This window comes from Hemibagrus wyckioides, linkage group LG09 (assembly GCF_019097595.1).
Source record: "Hemibagrus wyckioides isolate EC202008001 linkage group LG09, SWU_Hwy_1.0, whole genome shotgun sequence".
Classification (NCBI taxonomy): Eukaryota; Metazoa; Chordata; class Actinopteri; order Siluriformes; family Bagridae; genus Hemibagrus; species Hemibagrus wyckioides.
This window is the reverse complement of record NC_080718.1, coordinates 3,030,607-3,036,950: the sequence shown is the minus strand read 5'-3', so window position 1 is coordinate 3,036,950 and position 6,344 is coordinate 3,030,607.

Genomic DNA, 6,344 nt, shown 5'->3' with positions numbered 1-6,344 from the left:
CCTTTATTTGAATTTATTTTTTGTACAAATGCAATAAGTAAAAAAAATTACCTTAAATTTGTATTTATTTATTACTTTAAATGAATAAATAAATACATTTTTTTATAATTAAAAAATAAATATATTTTTGACATAATTTATATATAGTGTAATTTCTCATTAGAGGTAGAAAAAATCTATATGATTGATGATATATCATGGGTTTATTTTTCTACTTCATAAAAATGTGCCATTTTAACAGGGGTGTGTAAAACGTTACTATTATATATATGTTAAATTTCACTAATGGTCTCGTGATTTGAATGTGATTTGCATTTACATATATATATATCGAGAAAATTACGGAATATAAAGCTCCTTTTTTATTTTTAATATTTTAGGACCATATATACGTATATATATATATATATATATTATACACTATGTTGCCAAAAGTATTCGCTCACCCATCCAAATAATCAGAATCAGGTGTTCCAATCACTTCCATGGCCACAGGTGTATAAAATCAAGCACCTAGGCATGCAGACTGTTTTTACAAACATTTGTGAAAGAATGGGTCGCTCTCAGGAGTTCAGTGAATTCCAGCGTGGAACTGTGATAGGATGCCACCTGTGCAACAAATCCAGTCGTAAAATTTCCTCGCTCCTAAATATTCCACAGTCAACTGTCAGCTGTATTATAAGAACGTGGAAGTGTTTGGGAACGACAGCAACTCAGCCACAAAGTGGTAGGCCACGTAAACTGACGGAGCGGGGTCAGCGGATGCTGAGGCGCATAGTGCGAAGAGGTCGCCAACTTTCTGCAGAGTCAATCGCCTCCAAACTTCATGTGGCCTTCAGATTAGCTCAAGAACAGGTCGCAGAGAGCTTCATGGAATGGGTTTCCATGGCCGAGCAGCTGCATCCAAGCCATACATCACCAAGTGCAATGCAAAGCATCGGATGCAGTGGTGTAAAGCACGCCGCCACTGGACTCTAGAGCAGTGGAGACGCGTTCTCTGGAGTGACGAATCGCGCTTCTCCATCTGGCAATCTGATGGACGAGTCTGGGTTTGGCGGTTGCCAGGAGAACAGTACTTGTCTGACTGCATTGTGCCAAGTGTAAAGTTTGGTGGAGGGGGGATTATGGTGTGGGGTTGTTTTTCAGGAGCTGGGCTTGGCCCCTTAGTTCCAGTGAAAGGAACTCTGAATGCTTCAGCATACCAAGACATTTTGGACAATTCCATGCTCCCAACTTTGTGGGAACAGTTTGGAGCTGGCCCCTTCCTCTTCCAACATGACTGTGCACCAGTGACCAAAGCAAGGTCCATAAAGACATGGATGACAGAGTCTGGTGTGGATGAACTTGACTGGCCTGCACAGAGTCCTGACCTCAACCCGATAGAACACCTTTGGGATGAATTAGAGCGGAGACTGAGAGCCAGGCCTTCTCGTCCAACATCAGTGTGTGACCTCACAAATGCGCTTCTGGAAGAATGGTCAAAAATTCCCATAAACACACTCCTAAACCTTGTGGACAGCCTTCCCAGAAGAGTTGAAGCTGTTATAGCTGCAAAGGGTGGACCGACGTCATATTGAACCCTATGGATTAGGAATGGGATGTCACTTAAGTTCATATGCGAGTCAAGGCAGGTGAGCGAATACTTTTGGCAATATAATGTGTGTATATATATATATATATATATATATATATATTACAGAAAATTTACAGAATATAAAGCTCCTTTTTTATTTTTTATATTTTAGGACCATATGGTCCTAAAATATAAAAAATAAAAAAGGAGCTTTATATTCTGTACATTTTCTTGATACACCCACACCTAAATGCAACTGTAGCAGGAAAGCATGTTGTGTAAGAGAGTGCTTATAAAATGACAGAGATGTCTATGCATACAACTGAGATGCTCAGACCACCCTTGAGTTTATCAAAAAAACATCAGTTCTCTCTGCTGGGGGTGGAGTGGAGGGTGAGAAACATCAACATGGCAAACCAGATGGTAATAAAACCACAGTGGAACAGCTGTACAGCATTGAATTACCCTGTGTTATCCAAATACTATTCAGCCTGAACTAAATACGGGCACGATTATTAGTCAACAGCAATAAAAAAACAGTTTGAACTAAACAAACCCAGCAAGCTGTAAGTAATGTTCTGTAAGATTATATTACAAAACATTTGTATTTGTCTTTTTACAGTGAGTCAGCACGTCCGACCTGGTCCCTGTCACGCTAGGCTGTCTGTACACAAACAAACACTGGGGTGGTGGGAAACAGTATTTCCGTACCTTTTTGCCATCAGTTATTATGGCAGCCCTGAAGGGAAGAGTAAAATGAAGAGTGTGTTTTAGTAAAACAGTAGTAAAACAGCTGAAATTCCAACAACAAGTTTTACTCCCTAAAGTGCACAAAAGGTGAAGTAATCATTCCTTGCACTTCCTGTGGGTGGGGGATTTGATTCCAGCCTGTGTGGAGATTGCATGTTCCCCCCATTCTTAAGTGGTTTTCCAGACCACATGCGTGGTAAGCTGTTTCTCATCTCTAAATTGTCCATAGCGTGTGTGTGTGTGCACAGTGATGGGTTGGTACTCCATCCAGGGTGTCCCCTGCCTTGAGCCCCAAGTTCCTTAAGATAGACTGCAGGCTCCCTGTGACCCTATGTAGGATAAGCAGTACAGAAGATGGATGGATGGATGGATGGATAAATGAAACAGAAGCTGTGGAAAGCTTGTCCTATTTCATGTAGCATAAGTTATGATGCTTGGAGGACAAAGAAAGACCGGCTTCAACTTGTGGTTTAAATTAGAATACTAGTTTGTTTTATGTTATATGGGAAGTACAACTAACTAAATTTATTCAAAAAAATTGTGGTCATCTACCAAAAAAATGTGTCTGCAAGGAAAAAATGCATACATCTGTAGTTGAGAACAAATTAAGAACCTGAGTGATGTAGCTGAGTTTGAGAAACAGTCATGCTAGGGCTTATTTTATCCGACATGAAGAAAAAAAAAATTGAATTTGATTTCCTTTTACTTTGAGCCTCAGGGTTTCATAGTTCACTTACTAAGAAGAGACCACCACCTTCCTTTTATCAGCTAATCTGCGTCGGCTGTATTTAAGTTACAAGTGGAGTTTGCTGAGGCAAAACATGATCTGGCAGCCCCCTCCAAATGGCACTCATGAGAAGTGAAATGTCATGTAGGCACAAATGAAATGTCACGTAGACACAAATGAGCTCACTTAGCCCACCAGATACACTATATTGCCAAAAGTATTCGCTCACCCATCCAAATAATCAGAATCAGGTGTTCCAATCACTTCCATGGCCACAGGTGTATAAAATCAAGCACCTAGGCATGCAGACTGTTTTTACAAACATTTGTGAAAGAATGGGTCGCTCTCAGGAGCTCAGTGAATTCCAGTGTGGAACTGTGATAGGATGCCACCTGTGCAACAAATCCAGTCGTGAAATTTCCTCGCTCCTAAATATTCCACAGTCAACTGTCAGCTGTATGATAAGAACGTGGAAGTGTTTGGGAACGACAGCAACTCAGCCACAAAGTGGTAGGCCACGTAAACTGACGGAGCGGGGTCAGCGGATGCTGAGGCGCATAGTGTGAAGAGGTCGCCAACTTTCTGCAGAGTCAATCGCTACAGACCTCCAAACTTCATGTGGCCTTCAGATTAGCTCAAGAACAGTGAGCAGAGAGCTTCATGGAATGGGTTTCCATGGCCGAGCAGCTGCATCCAAGCCATACATCACCAAGTGCAATGCAAAGCGTCGGATGCAGTGGTGTAAAGCACGCCGCCACTGGACTCTAGAGCAGTGGAGACACGTTCTCTGGAGTGACGAATCGCGCTTCTCCATCTGGCAATCTGATGGATGAGTCTGGGTTTGGCGGTTGCCAGGAGAACGGTACTTGTCTGACTGCATTGTGCCAAGTGTAAAGTTTGGTGGAGGGGGGATTATGGTGTGGGGTTGTTTTTCAGGAGCTGGGCTTGGCCCCTTAGTTCCAGTGAAAGGAACTCTGAATGCTTCAGCATACCAAGACATTTTGGACAATTCCATGCTCCCAACTTTGTGGGAACAGTTTGGAGCTGGCCCCTTCCTCTTCCAACATGACTGTGCACCAGTGCACAAAGCAAGGTCCATAAAGACATGGATGACAGAGTCTGGTGTGGATGAACTTGACAAACACCTTTGGGATGAATTAGAGCGGAGACTGAGAGCCAGGCCTTCTCGTCCAACATCAGTGTGTGACCTCACAAATGCGCTTCTGGAAGAATGGTCAAAAATTCCCATAAACACACTCCTAAACCTTGTGGACAGCCTTCCCAGAAGAGTTGAAGCTGTTATCGCTGCAAAGGGTGGACCGACGTCATATTGAACCCTATGGATTAGGAATGGGATGTCACTTAAGTTCATATGCGAGTCAGGGCAGGTGAGCGAATACTTTTGGCAATATAGTGTATGTCTCTGTATATAGGTTTTCTCATGTGCAACGGCCTAAAAATGGAATTGGACTAGACCACTAAAAGATGCTTAAGATAGAGGAAGTAAAAAAAAAACAAAAATACTGCAAACAGAAGTCTGCTGAGAATAGGGTGTGTTCCAAATCAAGGAGCAGCAGAGGGATGTTACTGTTGCATCTGTATCATAATTTGTCCATAAAAAAAAGAGAGGGTTGATTTGAGTAATCTGAGTTGCAGGAAATGGGTGTGTTGCCATTGATTTGCAAAGAATAATTGGATATCGATGTCATGTGCAAAATGCAGGGTGGTGATCACATTAACTTTTCAATTTTATGTGTGTGCTAATGTCTGTTGATAGCTGCGGTGACACGTTAATAGTTACGTGTGAATTAGACTAATAAGACTAATTCTAGGCAGTGTAATATAAAAGAGATTTTCCACTGTTAGTGAACGTCTAAAATGAAAGCAATTAAAAATTATGTTTTAATAACTTTTTTTTTTTGACACTTTCAGGGGTAGGAGTTTGATTTTGAAAGCCGTGAAGTGAAATAGGGCTCACAAAAAAAAAAAGTTGGCCTTATGCAACGATTGTTAATTGAATTAAATTAAATTTATTAAATGACAAAGATGAGTTTTCGATTTAGTGGCAACTATGGTGCACCTTGCATCTAGGCTTTCTGTCACAACACCTGTATAACCATTATGCGGTTTAGTCCATTTAGAAGCTCTAAAAACAAACTATTAGTTTAACCCTGCATTAACGCTTAAGTACCTGGTATAGACCCAGGGATCATCAGTGCAGACTTCCTGGAGTGGCCACACTCAGGATCCATCAATTGATCTATTGGTTGAATATCCACCATCCGGTCCAGATACTACCATGAGATGCATATCAAGGAACACTCAGCAGGTTCTCTATACTTATATTCTGTGAGATTACAACTGTGAGTGATGATACCCAGACTTCAAGCACAGCTCCACTGTACAGCCATCTAGCCACCAAAGCATTTGCAAGGCAAGTTTATTGCCAAGACATGTAGTTGTCCCACGCTTTTTGGTGATGTAATCACTAGCTAAAGGGTATACTTTTATAAGCTCTTCTGAGAGATGTCTTATGGGTTAGAGTGATACAAGGGTTAGATTACACTATGGTCTCTTGGGAGGAGTCTAACAGACAGAAGTGCCTCACTTCCTCCAGAAAGGCTGCAGACAGGTTTATGAGCCCCATGCGAGAATGACCAGTGGCTACCACACATGCTTTCAGTATATAAACAGGAATATATAGCAGTCCCATAGAAGAGGCTAGTTCTCTAGAAGTTGTATAGCGGATCCAGTAATAGAGTGCACACTATTCACAGATGTAACGAAAACTAGAGTTCTTGTATTCAGGAGTCTCTTTTGGCTGTTGGTTTGCACCTCACTGTCACTCGAATGGACTAAATCCAGTTAGATAACCTGACCTTGGGGCTTGCAGGGGCCACAAACAGGACTCTGTAGTCTGATTGCTGAATTCTGTGCAATATTAGCACAATTAGCAGTAGATCCACACAGTAGACAGTGAGGCCAGTCAGAGTGTTCTTATATAGTGGACTGTTCAGCCATGCCTGAGAATCACATTTAATAGCAAGTCAGTTTGGAACTGCTAAACTTTACCCAGATCTGGGACACCCCCCAGGTTGATGCATCTGTTACACTACTGTACCATGCTAGCAAGCACTTTGCAAGGATAACCATATATGGCCACACCTGAGGAGTTTTTATGCAAGGTAGTGAGTGCCATTCAACTTCATACTACTCTTGTGCTTGATGTATCTCATGGCCACCATATTGTCCAAACAGACAAGTGGAACTCCAGGGACAGCCTTGTGATCCAGC